The sequence below is a fragment of the Ixodes scapularis genome, unplaced genomic scaffold (genome assembly GCF_016920785.2).
Source record: "Ixodes scapularis isolate PalLabHiFi unplaced genomic scaffold, ASM1692078v2 PGA_scaffold11__112_contigs__length_91849675, whole genome shotgun sequence".
NCBI lineage: Eukaryota > Metazoa > Arthropoda > Arachnida > Ixodida > Ixodidae > Ixodes > Ixodes scapularis.
The window spans coordinates 39564786-39583576 of NW_024609837.1; the positions used below are offsets into that span (position 1 = coordinate 39564786).

General features: G+C 48.4%; 1 pseudogene; it reads left to right on the forward strand.

Moving 5' to 3' along the window:
- Positions 1 to 14400: 14400 nt before the first annotated feature.
- On the forward strand, positions 14401 to 16107 carry LOC121835054 (annotated as a pseudogene).
- Positions 16108 to 18791: the final 2684 nt, after the last annotated feature.

Here is an 18791-nt window from a genome sequence, read left to right on the forward strand (position 1 = left end):
TTCGACAATTATTGTTGTCAATATTTGTTTTTCTATCCACGTGCTTATGTCGCAGTGGAAAGCCGTGAAACTCCCTATAAAATTATTTTGGGCAGTGTTTCCGACGGTGCTCGCTCGATCGTAAAATGTCGCTTTGTTGCTACTTTGGCGAATCAAACAAGGAAGCCACGTTCACCTACAATGCCCTGTCCACAAGAAAGGAAATCGAAATTTTCGCTTCGTTTTCTTTTTTTTTTTATATTCTTCTCTTCTGCACGATATAGGGTATGAATTATTATCCTTCCCTGTACTCTCGCTGCGACGAACAGTCCGATAAACGAGTCACCCTATGACAAAAATGGGGGTCCCGAAAATCTCCTAAAATCGTGTTTGTTCTCAGAGACACATCCGTGTGTAAGAAAAACCGCGGCCCTCTCCACGAAGTACGGACATATTTGATAAATAGCGTTGACTTGAGGTTGAACTTTTCATTTGCTTTGTAAACACAAGCGTGACGTCACGTGCGCATCCCACGCGACCCGACTGAAGTCTGAACTGGTGTACTATGTGTGGACAATAGGGCATTATTTTGACTTCCCGGCCGCGACGACCTTGGCGAGGGAGGACAGATGGGGGTCCCGAAAATCCTAGAATCGTGGTTTGTTCGCAGGGACACACACATCCGTGTGTAACAAAAAACGCGGCCCTCTCCACGAAGCTTACACAGGCATTGTTGTGTGACTACTGAAGATGCCTCCCGCAAGGGAGGCGAAACTGGTCAGAACTTCAGCTTGGGCGAGTTGGTTATTCATGATTCATGGAGGCGTTTATTCATGGAGGCGAAACGTCTAGTGAAATTGTTTTTTCCTGTTCTGTGAAGTCGGTGCTTTTATTTTAATTATGTTACCAGTCGGCCTGTGTGACCAGTGCTCATTTGAAGAATCGCCTTTGTCTTTTTTGAACCCTAACAAAAACACCCTCATAACATTTTTTTTTTACTGTTCGGCTACGTTGGCATAGCCTATAATCGACATAATTTTTGCGAAAGCCTACTTTTATTTTATAATTATCTGTAACCATTTCTAATTGAAGAAGTGACCAGTATAATAATTATATTATGATTTCATATCAAAATTCGACGAACCGGGAGATGCGAAATTCGGTGAAACAGCTTTTCAAAAAAATATCCGGTGCCCGAAACTTGCTTATATTAAAATGTCTAACATGTGTATGTGTTCTAATACAGAAGATGAGTGCAATGTGGAAACTGAATGGCCTCACAAACAATTGTCAACGAGTTGGAATTTTTGATGAATTACCCTTTGTCGAGTCATCCTACTACCGATTGGCCTCTTCAATCAATTGCCCGTCGACAAATATTGTTGTTGGTTTATTTGCCATCTGCTGTAAGGGGAGAGTGTGGGGCTCGTCAAGCCGACATCTGCCAGCATTTTCATCACGCCTCCAGCGCCTGTACCGACTGACGCCGACGAGTTGGCCTAGAAATAAATACCCACGGACTATACTATAGCCGCTAAATATCTCTACGCGAACATGATTTGTTTTCAAAGGGGCACCCGCCTGTCGGTGCTTCTTTGAATTATACATACGTCACGGTCAAAACGTTCCGCAGCTAATGAGTGAAGGCCGACCAACCTATTTTGCCCAAATGTCCGTGTATGGGAGATGAGAATGCCACTGCGTCAAAGGCAAGACGTGTGCGAGCGTCGCTAAAAATAGAGACCACTATCGATGTTTTAGTATACATGGTTTCGTTCTTAGTCAGAGCGCAAACAGAGGTTAGATGTCGCGAAAACACATACACAAAGACAAAAAGCACTTTATCACGGCGCATTGTATGAGTTGTTATATTAGTGGGTGGAATCACCCAAACAAAGATAGTGAACGCCGTGGCGTTTAGGTGTTGAGCTGTTGGTGATGCTTGATCGGCGCAATGTGTCAGTCGAGCTCCAACTGAGGGTGATATGAGGCGGGGCAGCTCTGTGGTTTTACTTGTTGTGTTGCATAGTTAGTTTCGGCCGTCAGCAAATAGTGAAAAATATCTATCTACCTATCTCTCTCTCTCTCTCTCTCTCTCTCTCTATATATATATATATATATATATATATATATATATATATATATATATATATATATATATACAAAGGCAAAAATGCGTACTGTCAGAGTTACTAATTCGAAGTTTACTACGACGTTTCGAGCGGGGACCACCCTTCATCACCTAATGAAGAACGGTCCCCGCTCGAAACGTCGGAATAAACTTCGAATTAATAACTCCGACAGTACGCATTTTTTACTTTATATATATATATATACATTTTACTAATACAATGTCTGGACATTTACACTTACCAAGTAACCATTTTCAGCTGTGATTTGAGACTGTGTTGCGCTTATCCCGCTCTTATTTATTTATTTTTTGTATCTCTTGTTTCTGGCGTTTTTAGTATAGGCTTCCACCAGCTCGCTTGCGCGTGAACACTAATTTCAAGTGAAACAAGTTTGTAAATTAGGGCGACACTATATAGGTTTGAAATCCTATACCAATTTTATTGCCATTTGGTGAGCCACGTACGAATTTTGAAATATATCTTTTCATCCAAATAATCGATTAGTAAATCGAATAGCGATTCGGACGAATTTACTACGGCGGGAAGAACGAATTTGCAAATCTCATGGCAATTAGGAAATTTCAGCCATCCTTGGTTTCCGATTGGTCGCGCTCAGTAGCGGCTCCCTCCGCACAGAGTAGCCTCGAGTCAGAATTCGCGGAGTCTCTACTGACCGGCCAAAAAAGTGCGGCGCTTCAACTGCTCCCGCTCAGACGACTTGATGTATTTGTATACGCCCATGACATCGGCCGCGATCGGCGATTGAGGTTCCGTTAGCCGACGCAAGCGTCAGCGGACGTCTCATATTTCCATACTCTCATTTAACTACAGAAACAAAAACAACAACAAAAAAATCATCCAGTTCATGCTCACTATGTTCACCACTGACAAGATAGTCGGTAGTTTACGAGTTTCCGTGCAAAGCCGATAAAAACGAGGCACCAGATCAACTTTTACGGCTGCCATCAGGAAAGATCTGGCTTGTCGCGTTCCCTCAACGTCACTCCGAATATTGTTTGTGCCCCACGCACCATCCTCTTGTAGCAAAATTTTTATTGTCCCCATGTGATTTCTTTTTTATGTTCTTACTGGTGTTTGATCATAATTCGGTCATTGAAATAGTTTTTGCTGCCGACCCTACCATTGTTTTGACCCTCTGGCAGCAAAGGAATATTATGCCGGCATTACACACGAAATAAGAATGTAGACACTCCGTCCCATATCTCAAATTACATCACAACGTGTTTACACAACTGTAGTGCAGAGGTACGATGAGCAGGGTCTGAGAAAATATTAGTTTCAGTATTTTCAAAAGAGCGACGAAACAAAATAAAGAAAGGACCGCCAATCGGCAGCGCGTGCAAGCAGAGGCAGTAGTGACAGGAAGCGCGAGGTGTGTCTTTCGTACGGCCGGCATCAACTCACGCACTGTCCGAAGATGTACTCTGTTTTACTCGTAGGATTGCAACGCTGCGGAATGTAGGCGTGTGATTTCAGAAAGCGCGTCCTACCATTTCTACGCGCGAGTGCTCCTGCAACCCAAGCATTGTATACAGTTACGTCCTCGCGCCCGTGCCTTGGCCAGCCCCGTACACAAGTTATGCAGTATCGAAAGGGCATAGTTCAAAATTGACGGTCCCACTTTTTCATACCGCTTCAAAACCCCATCTCGCTCAAATCACTTGGCAGCAGGACAATTTTGGCAGGGGGCCTCAAGTTGGGGATTATCCGGTACATTGTCCTCCGAACAATGAACGTGGGCGCGACGCGCCAGAGGGTGAACACGTGAAAGGAGGGGCGTAAGGGTGGAGAAGGAAACTCAAGGTCGCAAGCGACGGGAAAAAGGGTTTCGAAATTGGCGCGCAGGTTTTGCAGCATTTGCTCATACGGACAGCCAACGCCGCCCTGGTGGTTCAACTAATGTTTTGTTCAAGATGGCCGCCGTGGTACCGCAGCCTTAACTGCGGCTTCAGTGTGACCGACAGTCTTACGACCGCTCGCGTCCGCTTGCGACGAGATGGTTGCCATGGCAGCCGAGGTCTGCGCGACGCGTCGTGGTGGAACGAAAAGAGTCATGTAATGCGTTCGATTACGCACAAAGGTCTGAACCGGTATTACAGCGTGAACGCGACACCGGCGCTTCTTCGCATTCTATAGATAGACCAACAGGTTGTGTTTAGAAACGAGACGGCGTCTGCCAACACTGGGCGTGGGCAGTGCGCGTGCGCAGAAACCAGGTTCGCGTCATGTGACGCGTCTGCGCATGCGCCATGTCGACAACGGCGCAACTGAAACAGCGTGACGTCAGCGTCACGTGCTTACGCATCCGTACGGATCAGTCTCGAACACATTTAGCCAGCTAAGCCGGTTTCTCACACGAGCAAATTCCACTACACCAGCAGTTCAGTTGACGAGAACACAAAGACGAAACAAAAAAAAAAAGAAAAAAAAGAAAAAGAAACGGCAGGTGTTTATGTCAATTTGAGCCGCATAATATTTATCAACATTTAGAATAAATATACGGTGAAAAAAATGAAAGACGTTTACAAGTCTCTGTAATACGAAACTAGAGCGCAGCTCTTCAGGAGCGGGAGGAGGGGAGGGTAGTTACAGGAGGGTATGTTATCATCCTTTTAGCCTCCCGTCCTCCTTTTTCCTGCTAGATTTAGGGGGAAATTTTATCCGCTAAATTTAGTAAAACATTTTCCCGCTAAACGTAGCGGGGAAAATTTCGCCGCTAGCTTTAGCGGGAAAACGTCCCATGATGCAACGCGCGCGGTTACGCCGACGCTGGCGGCGACGCCGCTCAACCCGGAAACGGGCGCCAAAGAGCTGCACTCCAAAACTGATAAAGAGAGAGACAAGGAGAGAGAGAGAGGCAAGAGAAAGACGGGAGGGACGAGAGAGACGAGAGAGTGACAGGAAAGAGACGAGAAAAGATGGAAGGAGAGAAAAAGAAAGAGAAAGAAAGACGAGAGCGCGCGGGGACGGCAGACCGCCGAGCTCTGACAGGAATGATCAGAGGTGGAGCTTCGCATATCCGCAGATTATCCGAGGATATCCGCGGCAAACTGACGGATGAGGATAAAAATAAATCAGATTTGGCGGATTGCGGATTGGATGCGGACGCCAGGGGCTGCGGATGCGGATCGGATGCGGATATCCGCGGGTCCGGATTCATTTTTGCTGAGGCGTGTTCGACCGTAGAGCGTGGAGTGAATAAGTGAGTGATACTATGAGCTGCATCATCGAATGTATTGTGGGGGCAAACTACTCACTTATATAAAAGGTGCCGATCGGGGAGAAAATTGTTCTCTACGTCAATAAAGATTTGATTCTCGCCTAAGATCGCTCTAGGACGCTGTACCTCGCCAAAAATGATGTACCCAGAAAAAGTAAAGAAAGGAGAAATATGAATAGTCCCGGGAAGAGTGTTTTCGTTTGGCAGGAAAAGAGCGGAAGACGGTCTTTGGTCAGAGAAAACTCAAACGTAAAAGCCACAGGAAGGTAGAAGAAGCCTTCAAGTGGCTTCTTCGCCTACAAGTATATATTGAGGTAGATGAATTTGATCCTCTGGTATAATAAAACGTGCGCAACCACGAGTTTCTGCACCTCATTTTTGTACCGCAGTTTATGCATGCCATCCCAGCATCAAGTGCACCCGCGGAAAGGGACTTCTTATTAGCGGGTATTCATTTAAGAGAGACGAACACGTCTGAATTCGTTGATGTTGACGACATTCTGTTTCTTCTACACAGCAACTTTGACAAGCAAAACGTTGCCTGTGTACGCTTTTTTTTTTTTTTTTTCTCGACAGTTGGCACTAATTTTTTTTCGAGTATCGTGGTTCGGAGAATGCAGTTGAGGGTTGGTGTTTAAAACTGAAACCGATACGAGGTGTTATCATTATTGAATACTGACAGATTTTTCCAATGGTGTACACCTTCCTCGCCCGCTTTTTATTAGTTGGCCTAAATAAATGACACAATGTTATTAGTCGGTGCCTCGTCAATTTTCAAGTTCATTAAATATGCGTCTGCTTCAATTAGGTTTTAAAGGAAAAAGATAAAATAAACATAAATCAGTGTGTCGAACCGAAACAAATACGGGTTCGGTTACGGTTCAGGTTCAGGTAAATTTATTTTGTTCCGGTTCAGTTCCGGTTCGATTAATTCGATCCGCGAACCGGTTCGGGGCGCTGAACCGGTTTGCGAACCGGTTCGGAAATTATAAATGACAAATTGCAACATTAAAATAAATTACAAATAAAACGTCTGAAATCAGCACATTCGAAACGGCACACATCGTAGTGTAAAGCTCAGCGATTTCTACCAGGAATGGTTTCTTTATGTGCACTCAAAGGTTACCTCATCGACGTTTACGCATTCGGACTTCATCTAATTGGGTCCGACGCAGTAGCTGTAAAATCTGCGACCTCCTTACAAACCCACTTACAAGTAGAACTCGCTAACTATCCCGCCACCTCGGCGTGTAAGCAATTGAAGGAACAGTGGGGAGAAAATACAGCTTTCTTTATTTGAACTAGCCTTCGGTAACTCCAATTATACCCTTAAAGAAGTTTTCATTAAACAAGATACGGAACATGAAAAACACTTCACCGAACGCAACGCCAGAAGGACGTAATAGGATAAATATTAAAATAGAAGAGTTCACTGTCTCACAAATATGTTAGCTTCTAAGTGCCTATACGAAACCGGATGCATTATTATCAAACTCCACAGCCTTTTCTTTTCTCATTCCGATGGAAGCAAGCTTCAAGAACTCGCGCGTTCTAGAAACGTGTTATGAAATGAGCACACAGCAGCATTTAGGATTTACGAGATTGTAGGAAAATGAAATCCCGTGACGCAACTTTTTTCTTTTTTTTTTTTTGCACAGCCTTCCAATTTTCTTTCTTCCGTGCAAGCCGCGACCAGCGCAATACTGGTTCCTATGTCAAGATTCATGGATGCAGCGTTTGTCAAGATTCATGGATGCAGCGTTTGTATTCCTAAGACTGAGTGGAGAAGAAAAATATGTAAGCGAGGTGTGTGTCAGTTGACGGCACTCAAAAAACAAATGGCATTGATAGCACATTCATTGTCAACAGCGCGTGGCCGAACCGTTTTAACATGAGCCGGTAACCGTTATTTTTTTTCCGGTTCAGTTCCGGTTCGGGTTCATCACGATAACAATATTGCCGCGCCCAGGGCTGAGAAAGCAACGCTCGGTCACGGACCTCTAGAAAGTTCTCGTTTATTCATGTACCGCACGTAACTTCTATCATTTATTCCTGCTTTTGTTTTCTAGAAAGTGCGTGTTCATTCTCGCCCGATCACGCGACGCTCGAGCCGCTTTCGCCGAATCTTCGAGATAGCGACGCACTCTAGATAAGAGGCCGCCCGCGACCTTGTCAAGTCAGTCTCGCCCTAGCGCTCGATTCTGCTGACACGCCGACTTCGACGCCCGCGACGCTCTGCTTTCTTCTGTTTCCTTCTTTATTTTTGGCACAAGTTCGCCACATTAAACGTTTATTTATTTCTCTTTATTTCTTGTTTATTGGTCACGACTCACCACCCGTGACATTCTGGTGGAGGTGCGGGGTACCGCATGTTCGTGCAGCGCAGCCCTCCGAGTTCCCGCAGTACAAGTCCGAATCCAAGCTCCCGAGGACCCAACGAAGACCAGATCGAGACTCGATCAAGTCGCCGCACCCAAGGGCTGAACCCGGAATACGGACTTCTACCACCCAGGACCAGGCAGCCAACGATGGCCAACCAGGCGCAGACCCCGGCCGCTTCTGCCGTCGGTTACCTGCCGGTCGCACCCAGGACTCCAACGCCGTTCCACGGAGACGTCCACGAGGACATTGAAGACTGGCTGCAACACTATGAACGTGTAGCCCGCCACAACGGATGGACGACTGAGCAATGCCTCCACAATCTCTACTTCGCACTCGAAGGGACAGCGAGGCATTGGTTTGAAAACCACGAAGCGTCCTTCACTACGTGGGAGTCCTGCGCCGCCGAGTTGAAGCGAACGTTCCTCAACCACCACCGTCGGCAGCGAGCAGAGGACCTTCTTCAAACCAGGGTGAAGGGCCCCAACGAAACCGTGACAAGCTTCGTAGAAGATGTCATGCGCCTATGCGCCCGAGCCGATCCGGAGGCAGCCGAAGAGAAGAAGCTTCGCGTCCTTGTGCGTGGCGTGAAGGCTGAAATTTTGGGGGCCTTGTCCGCCATCCCCCGACAACCGTCGACGGTTTTGTGGCAGAAGCCACCAACATCGAGCGAGCGCTGTCGACCCGAGCAAGCCATTATCATCGACTCGCCGGCGTGCCTGCTCCTCGAACCGCCGCATCTTGCCGACTAGACCTGAACGCCACCGGTGTCGACGGCCTTCGGGAAATCGTCCGCGACATCGTCCGGGAGGAGCTCCGGAAGCTACTGCCTGCTGCCAACCAGCCGGCTGAGCTGTCGATCGCCGAAGTGGTGCGTGAAGAAGTCCAGCGGGCAATTCAACCGGAGGCTCCTGCCTGCGTAGCACCACCCGAAGAGCCCGCCCTGACCTACGCCGCAGTGGCCCGACGGCCACCGCCTCCTCCTCCAGCCTATGTTGCGCCGCTCCGACGTCGTTCTCCTGCGCCGCAGCACGACCACCGCCGCGACGACCAGGTGCAGTACGCCGCCCAAGAGCCCCGCGCACCTCAGAAGACCGACGTGTGGCGAACGCCCGACCGACGCCCACTGTGTTTCCACTGCGGAGAAGCAAACCACACCTACCGCCAATGCCCATACCGACGACTCGGGCTGCGGGGGTTCCACCCGAACGACCCACGCCCCCGTAATGGCGAACGCCCTACGGAGATCGACGAGTACCTGCGACGACCTCAGTCGCCCGAGCCTGCGTCCCGCCGAGAGTTCCGGTCGCCTTCGCCCCGACGTCCAGCTTTGCCCATGCACCGACCCCGACGTGAAAGCCTGTCGCCCCTCGCTCCTCGCCGGGGAAACTAGGCGCGGCAACCCCTGGAGGTGGAGTTGCCGAAGACGACCGACGTAAAGAGCCTCCAAGAACGACGGAGCGCTCCCACTCTCGCGACGCTACGCATCACAACGACGCTCCTGCTTCGGTGTCCAACAACCTAAACGTTGTTATCGACGGCCTCGACTCATCGGCACTCGTGGACACCGGAGCAGACTACTCAGTCTTGAGTGGGAGGCTCTCTCGCCGCCTTCGAAAAGTCAGGACGCCGTGGGATGGACCACAAATAAGAACCGCCGGAGGACACCTGATTACACCAGTCGGGAGGTGCACCGCTCGCGTCGAGATTCACGGCGAAACATGCCCTGTGAAGTTCGTCGTTCTGCAAGACTGTTCGAGGGACGTCATTCTCGGAATGGACTTCCTGTGTGAATACGGCGCCATCATCGACCTTGCGGAGAACAAGCTGACGCTTCGGAAGCCTGTCCCATCGGTGAAAAATACCAAACCGACGTTAGCTGCCGTGCGAGTCCTCGCCAGCCACGTAAACCTGCCGCCGCTGTCGAGTGTCTTTGTGCCCGTTGGGACCGAAGGAGCCACCTGCGGTGTAGCACTGCTGGAAGGAAGCGTTTAACTTCTCCTCGGACGAGGGATTGGCATTGCAAGAGGCGTAACAGAGCTCCAGGACGGGCGCACCGTAGCCCTTGTCACCAACTTCCGGCAAGAGTCGCAGCACCTTACAAAGGGTACAGCTGTGGGCTACGTCGAGGAAATTGAAGACTCAGCCGCGATCACCGTGATCTCAGAAGACGCCTCTCCGACACAGAACAAGACAATCACGTCCTCAGACCAATGGGTTGACGGAGCGGCTCAACAAAACAATCGCCGACATGGTCTCTATGTACGTCGACGTGGAGCACAAGACCTGGGACGAAGTGCTGCCCTACGTCACGTTCGCCTACAACACAGCAGTGCAAGAGACCACAGGAGTGACGCCCTTCCAGCTGGTGTATGGCCGGGCGGTGGCGACTATGCTAGACTCTATGTTGCCGCACGAGTCAGTCGACGACGGGAGCGATGACGCCCAGGTGGTTGCTCAACGGGCAGAAGAGGTCCGCCAGCTAGCCAGACTACGAATTCAAAACCAGCAACATGTCGACGCTCGCCGGTATAATCTTCGTCGCCGCGACGTCCACTTCCAGCCCGGAGACAGAGTTTGGGTGTGGACGCCGATTCGTCGTCGCGGTCTCAGCGAAAAACTTCTGAAGCGCTACTTTGGGCCCTACAAGATAATCCGACGCCTCGGCGATCTGAACTACGAAGTTCTACCCGACGGAACGCGCCCATCTGCAAGACGTCAGCCGCGACCCGAGGTGGTGCATGTCGTCCGGCTGAAGCCGTATTACGAACGATAGGACTCTCCACTCTCGTCGACGAGTGAACTGTGGACTGTGAACTCCGGCTAGCAATTCTGCTGTCCTTTTGTTTTTTTGTTTTCCGTTTTTGTGCTGCATCGGGACGATGCACTTTTAAAGGGGGGGATAATGCCGCGCCCAGGGCTGAGAAAGCAACGCTCGGTCACGGACCTCTAGAAAGTTCTCGTTTATTCATGTACCACACGTAACTTCTATCATTTATTCCTGCTTTTGTTTTCTAGAAAGTGCGTGTTCATTCTCGCCCGATCACGCGACGCTCGAGCCGCTTTCGCCGAATTTTCGAGATAGCGACGCACTCTAGATAAGAGGCCGCCCGCGACCTTGTCAAGTCAGTCTCGCCCTAGCGCTCGATTCTGCTGACACGCCGACTTCGACGCCCGCGACGCTCTGCTTTCTTCTGTTTCCTTCTTTATTTTTGGCACAAGTTCGCCACATTGAACGTTTATTTATTTCTCTCTATTTCTTGTTTATTGGTCACGACTCACCACCCGTGACAATATAACGGTTCGAATTCAGTTCCGGAAAAAATACCGGTTTGGTTCCGGTTTTCGGTTCGGTTCGGTTTGGATCTGGTTCAACACCCTGATATAAATTGCCGTTTTTTTAGCGTATTTTCTGGACAGAGTGTAAGTGACACGGACTGCCAACACGCTCTTAACTGCGATCATCGTTCGAGCAATGAGAAATGTCTCTGAAGGGACGATCGCTTATTTCATAAATACAATCAACAGAATACGACAAAATGACTTTCAACCTAGTCTGGCACGAAGAGTTTTTTGTAGAAAGGTACGCAGACGGCGTAAAATACCTTCCAAACGTTTTTTTTTTTTTTTTTAATATTTATTTATACTGGATTTCATAATGTAAAATGAATGCGCGGATTGAGGGTCGTGCGCGGTTCCAAATTTTGCGGATGCGGTTCGGATGCGGATGCAAGGTATGCGTATACGGATTGGATGGGGATACAAAATATATGGATGGGGATCGGATACGGAGGATCAAACTGTTATCCGCGCAGGGTACTAATTACAGGGTAGACACAAAGTCAGCTAACTTTGTCTCCACTCAATCTTCGAACGCGTTGGAACAACGGGTTCATACCGACAACAGAAAACAAAAAATAAAAAAACACCCTTTATATTCGAGAGGACCTCCAAGCCTGTCCAAGTTTCCGGCTTAACGTATTCTTATCTAACCAGGTATCATATCCTGCGGGCCATCGTTTTGCTTTATCTGACGTTCGCCGCAAAGCATCCGTTATATCTGACTTTGGCGGCCTTACTTCGCGTGGGCCTGCCTATCACACGCCTTTGTTTCGGGAATGAAGCAGACACCTCGTGGCGCTGACAGTGACGAATACGAAGGAGACGGGTGCTCGAAAGAAGGCGCACGCCAAAGTAAAGGAAGGAATAAGTAAGAAGAAACAAAAACTTATTGAAAAAAAAAAAAAGAAGAGGGGAAATTAAGGAAGGAACCGAAGGAAGTTGCTTCGGGATTTCGGTGAAATCGGGCCGGCGGAGGAACCGTGTGCACGCTTAAAGGACCGATACAGCGACGCTTGCGTGAGACTTGAATCCCCGGATGAGAATAAGAGAGAGTACGGTGAGGGATGAACACGTAAACGTAAAAGAGAGTGGCGAAGGGATATACGACGGAGTGGCTAAGGGGAGGGGGGGGGGGGGGGGGGAAGGTGCCTTTGCGAATTAATTCGCGAAGAGCACAGCGCTAGTTCCTTACATTACGTTATGTTATTGGCACTCGCGTCTGCTTACTTCTAGTGACAGGAAGAATGAGAATCACTTCAATATCGAAAATAAATTAAGTGCTCAAGATGTTGTGCGCCTTCCGCACCATGCCGAGCTAGTTCTTTTCATGAGGAGAAGTCAGAAGGTATACCAGGAGAGGACTGAGGATGATAAAGGGTGGATAGAAAGGAGATTGAATAGCGACAGGATAATAGAAGAGACTGTGGGCGAGATTGGCTCAGGACAATTGGGGCATGCAGGAGGGGTCAGAGAGAAAATGATAAAAATAAAGTTGTGCGGTGTGATGAGCGTGTTTTTCTGAATTTCGTGGAGGATGTCGACCTTGGAAATAGAGTGACGGGAGTGTGGAGCAGGTAGAGCGGTGAGCTCCCACTTGAATTGAAGGTAAGACTCGAAGATGAATTTATTAATCAGGAGACCCTCGTCGTACAAAGATGGGCTGGACCAAGGGATCGCTGGGTCTGGTCAAGAGTCTCGCGGGCGAGCGGACAACACAGCTCATTTCCAGCAATCCCCGAATGTCCGGAGATCCAATTTAATGTGACCGTACGAGGTTTCAGATTCAGAAGAGCCATATATAGGTCAGAGTATATATCCGAGGGTAGGGTGCGCTTTTGAAACGTCCGAACGCCCGCTTGAAAAAGAAAAATGTATACACAAACTCATGTTTACAAACAAATCGGAGCGCCCCTAGCGGACGCCACCGACGCCGCGCATGCGCGATGGGGGTGTGGGCAAGAAGCTCGCCGTCGCCCATAAACAAACCATTGGAATGGGATGTTCTCGGCGTTGGTGCGAGCCCCCCGCTCATTTTAGCGTTGAATTGCTGATTCTACGTCTTTCTGGCAATGTCTCACTACTTGAGCGGTATCAGCGAAGTCAATGAGGCTCGTTACACCGCAAAACTCCACGTGAATAATGTAACATGCGGCGATTCATTCCGCGTAAACGCCGTAGAATTGACGCTAAAGCCTGATTCACATGATGAGGTTCTGCTCGCTATTTTCAGTCATAACGTCGCTCGGGCTACAAAAGCCTAAACCGTAGCTGAGATGTTGACGTCGGTACTGAAAATCGCAAGCAGAATCGGACCGAGTGAATCAGGCATAGCAAGTCGGTGATGACCACTGGTAACAATATTCAACATCTCCTTTTATCTTCTGTTTACACCGAGCGTACTTACCCGAACCAACCTTCAAACTTAAACGACTTTTGAGGCCTGCGCTTCCTGTCGCAATTACCGGGTCAGCGTTTGGTCTACGGGCCGCTGTCGTTTGAACGAGCAGACGACAAGCAGAAACGTTTGAGAGAGCTGACGACAGCTTGAACGATGAGGCGGCCGTTTGAACGTTATGACGCACTGAACGTAGTCTGCAGGTGGTCCGTGCAACTTGACGGTTTTCCCGCGTTTATGTTGAACGAAGCAAATAAATCTGACGACCACAAGTATCTGTGGATTCGATACAAATTGCTTCCCGCCCAAGATACGTGGTCCAACGGCGTTTTGACGCCGTCGGACGACGATTGCATGGGCGCAAAACTCATGAAAACTGACCTTCGAACCTTTCCCGACTCTTTTGGTACAGCCCCAGTCGCGGCGTCTTGACGAGAAGACACGTTTTTGTCCGGTTTCTTCCAAAGTAACACAGGAATGCACGTGCCCCATGGCGGCTTCCGCCCACAGCCCCAAAGCGGAAGTGCGCTTGACGTGCCACCACCGCGCCGTGACGTAACAGAGATGAGTTCGTGTATTGCTGTGTTGGGGGAAGGTGTGTGAATTCGTGGACTGCATGCACAGTGGAGAGGATTTCATCAGTGGCATTGTCTGGGGGGGGGGGGGGGGGGGAAGGGGGGTCCAGGATGGACCGCTGGTAGAGTAAAGATTGTTAGAAGGGAAAGGGGAGTGTATGAAGTGAGCGGCAGCACCGAGGAATTCGCGTACGGAGGCGTCGGTGTACGCTACAGTGTGAGTGTCTAGAAGCGGGGAGTGAGAGGCAGTTTGGGCCTGCCTGCGTCCCGGGTGTAAGATCGGGGACATGTTTCGGGAATGGGGGCGATGCGGGGTTGGAGAGATCGGGGACGGAAGGAACGTGGAGGGGTATAGGCATGGGAGAGATGCGAGCCCGTGAAAGAATCCATCTGCCTTGGTGAGTGGACGATAGCTGAGCAAGTTGACGGTCTCGGTGAAGATAAAGAAGGGAACATATTAGGGAGAAATAGCCGGGTTCGATAGAGGCTTTGTGTAGAGACATGGATGGGGAGTTGAAGTTCGCTTTTTTGGGAGTGTTCAGAGCAGATAACTAATTTGTCAAGTTGGGTGTGTGTAAGGATTTTGTTGAGTCACGGGGATTTCTATAATTCGTATCAAGCGGCACAATCCGTTCGAGGAGTAACTTAACACGCGACATTCGGAGCTTGGATCTCCCGGGGGGTTCATAATGTAACGTAAAAAAAAGAAAAAAAACTTAAGAAACCGCGCCTGTGTGAACGGCCCTTAGAGAGAGTAGGGTGAGGAATGAATCAGTAGACCTAAAAGAGAAAACAGGAGAGGTATGCGAGAGGGAGACACGAAGAGAATCCTCCGTAGATTGCTCCGAAAACCATGCGGGATGAAGCAACACCACCTTTATAAGAAAGGCCGTGTAGTGCCTAGTGTTCAACGTCACCAGAGGAGGCGAACGCGAAGAGCGGATTGATCACGACTGCCGCGTCAACGGTCGGCTATAGAACTCGCGTCCTCGCTGATTGGGCACGAGTGTCGTTCGAACGCTGACGTGGCACTTATGACCAATCCGTGCCCACTGCTCGTACGTCTAACACCGAATTACCAATGACCGAATTATCGACGGATACGCGCCTCAAGCACGTCGCGAGCAGGTTTTCATCGTAAATAGAGATACTTCAAGCAGGTATGCATACGGTGTTTGTACGGCGAATCTGGCAGACAACGAAGGGACGCGCCTCAGGGAACCGTTTTCCCACACCCATTGTGGTACGATGGACCCTCCGATGCGAACTGCGCATGTGCGAGTCTTCTTCGGTAGCGCATGCGCAGTTTGTACCGGAGGGCCCATTGTACCATATCGGATGTGCAGAAACGATTCCCTAAAATTGTCTGCTGTCTGCGAGCCGTTATTTGTTGGGCGGGTTGGCAGTTTGAGCGGGGCTTGAACGTGACGCGGTTAATTCAGCACTACGGGCTTCTCGTCTAGGTGCTGTTAGATGAAGATAAGAGAAAAGAGTAATTTATTTGGAAAAAAATAAAATTGAAAATGTTTGCTCTTCGGCCTATCGGAGTCTTGGTTTTACACGACGGAAATTAAAAGATTCCACTAGAGACGCAATGTTGACTGCCTATAAAACGATGGTACGTCCTATTTTGGAGTATGCCAGTGTGGTATGGAGTCCCAACAAAAAAGTTGACAAAGAAAAATTAGAAAAGATTCAAAGGTTTGCTGTACGTTTTATTCTATCCGGGTATAAAAGAACAGACTCTGTAACTAGAATGTTGCATGAGTGCGGCTTGCAGCCACTAGAAACTAGACGGAAGATCGCAAGGTTGAAGTTGTTTTTTTCCCTCTATAACGGACAATTAAAAATTGACCCAGCATTGTATCTGAAAGAAGTGCATAAGCGATCAAGAAGACTAATTCATACGAAAACGGTCCAACCTTATTGTAGTAGAATAGACGTCTTTAAATACTCTTTTTTCGCGCAAACAATTGAAGAATGGAATAGTCTCCCGAGTGTGTCATAAATTTAACAGACGCGTCTCATTTTGAGCTTTCCTTGTAAGAGCTGTTTTCAAATTAAAAGAAATTTTGGTTGATTGTTGTTATTTGAAAATGTGATAGTATTTTGTGTGTCCTTATTTCTGTTAAACGTTAAGATTGTATGTTTTTCCCTTTTATCTCTCCCTCTCCTGTAATAGCCTTCGAGAGAAGGCTGACAGTATTGATAAATAAAAAAACACACATTCGTGACGAAGTGGAACCGATGCGCACCTGTGGCGCTCTTCTTAAGTTGTGTCTTGCCGTTTGTTTTATGTTATTTCGAGTGAACCTGCATGATTGTCTTCGTAAGTGCAAAGAATGATAATCAAAAAATGTGTTTTGCTCGCTTCATTTATTTTTTCCTATTATTTATGTTAAGTTTGTATTTCTCATACAGAGAGATTAGTCCGCTGATTATCCGGAAAAAGGAGTGGGGGAGGGCACGTAATTTACTCAAATGCTGGTCTAGAGATCTCGCAAAACAATAAAAGAGTTCTTCCACAAAAAGGACAACGACAAAAGACAGACTATCTGAAGCAATCTGAGCGGCGCTTTTGGTCCGCCGGGTTGGAATGGTTTCCTGTCCGGGTTGTCGTCCCGGCGTTGGTAATGGGCTGCTAAGCACTTCTTCAACAAAAGAAGGGTAACACGGAATTGCATACCGGCGCGAAAATGAACACTTCTCGCGTTCCAGACAAGCGGAGACAAAACAACCTGCGCTCATTACGAGATAGAAAAGCTCGCGCCGGTTCCTGTTTTGTCGTTTTTTAAAACAAACAGAGATGTCGCGATTGTTCCCCAATGTTCCGAGCTAGTTACGAATTCTTTTTATTATGTAATGACAACGATAGTACGCAGGTTTAGCGTGAGTTTCTCATTGGTGTTTTCACTGCCCGCTTACCGAAGCATGGATGTGGCGCATTATGTTAATTTTCCTTCCATGATTGGGCCTTCGGCGTTCTTATCACCAGATGCCTCAATCTTATTGACTGCGGAGAGACAAGCAAATGCTTTAGGCTCCCCTCTCCCCTTGTTTCTCAAACTATCAGTGACTGCAGTAATCAAAATTGTGATTACTAGGTGTGTCGTGGCTTAGCGTTGCTGACACCTCCGGAAGGTGCTCACGATTTTTGAACCGCGCACGCGCAAAGTATCATCAGAGCTTTGGGCATTTTTAACGTGAAGCGTTCATGGGATAGGTTTTTCGATGAAGGTGAAGCCTCTTAAAGCGTAACAGCAAATTTTCCCAGCTAAATTTAGCGGGGAAAATAATGTCGCATGGCTTCGTGTCAAGCGATTTATTTTAGCGCAAGTCGATGTCACGTGACCGATACGGAAATTCAGTTTCTCCGCTAGATTTTGCGAGAAAATCTACGCCACGTGACCTGAACAACAATTCGGTTTCCCCGCTAAACTCAGGGGGAATTTTACGTCGCATGATTTCATGTCACGTGAGCAATACACAAATTCAATTCCGCCGCTAATTTTTGCGGAAACATTGGCGCCAAGCGGCATGATGTCAGGTGACCCATACGCAAATTCTATCTAACTTTAATTCTAGCCGACTGTGACTCTAACTCTAGCTAACTCTTAACTGTAATACTAACACTAACTCATTCCTAAACCCACTAAACTCCTGGTTTAAGGCTAATGGTTTAGCAGCACTAGCGCGAAACCAAGAAGGTTTCTTGTAGCCACAGAACTGTAGGGCACTTAGCGATACATTCATTGTAAGGTTAACGCAAGTATTTCGGGTGTCTTTGCAAACGTCGGTAGCTGAGCGCGTTTTCAAAGATCGAACAATTACAGTCATCGACAAAATGAAAGTAACAAAAAGTATATATATATATTTTTTTTTTTTTTTTTGCTTTTAGCATTTGGACACCGCCTCGCTCGGGCTGCGCGCTCCCGCTCGAAGCTGACGAGACGTTGAACTCTTATCGAATGTAGGAAGCTTGCACTGGAGGCGGCACAACTAAGAAAACTTCCCTGCCGTTTTCATCCTGTCACTCCTTGAAAACTCCCTAATGAGAAATTCTCGCCTATGCGGAACGCAATTTCGTCTGCTTCTTGCAGAGGGGCGGCGAGGATGTCAAAATTCCGAGCTCTTATTGGCTGATTAAAACAATAGCGGGTAGACCTCAAGACACCTCGCATTGAGATCTTCCATTATGCGTTCAATCAAGGCCAATCAAAGGTCGGCGTTGATCTGACGTCACCGGAACTCCTGCGCAAAAAGCAGACGACTTGCTCTTTGCATTACTTCGACGAGATATCGCTGCGAAGCTTCCCCCACTGCTCGATCGCGTAGTAGTCTTATCAGGGCCCATAAGAAACCATAACCAATATCAATTGTCGGCTGTAAAACTCGGGGAATACCAGGATCTCTCCGACCAATCCTGTGGGGGCCTTTCGCAATCCTCACTGTACCTTCGCCTTACTTTTCTGCTAACTATACGCATTGTCACCGAAACAACGGATCGAAACGTGTGTCTTCTAAAGATACAGTGTTGCCCTCTGCGACTACTTTTGATGCGACTCGTGCATGTCTGGGACCGGAGACATATTGCTATTCCGAGCACGGCTCCCAGACGACCGGCTGTGCTGAGGACAGCTGGGGCCAAGGCGGAATGGGGGGCGCCCTCCGACCACCGCGGTGACAAAGGGCCGGGTCTGGACCGCGGTGGCCGTTCCAAGAGCCGGCCGCGCCCTTTTTGCCAGGGC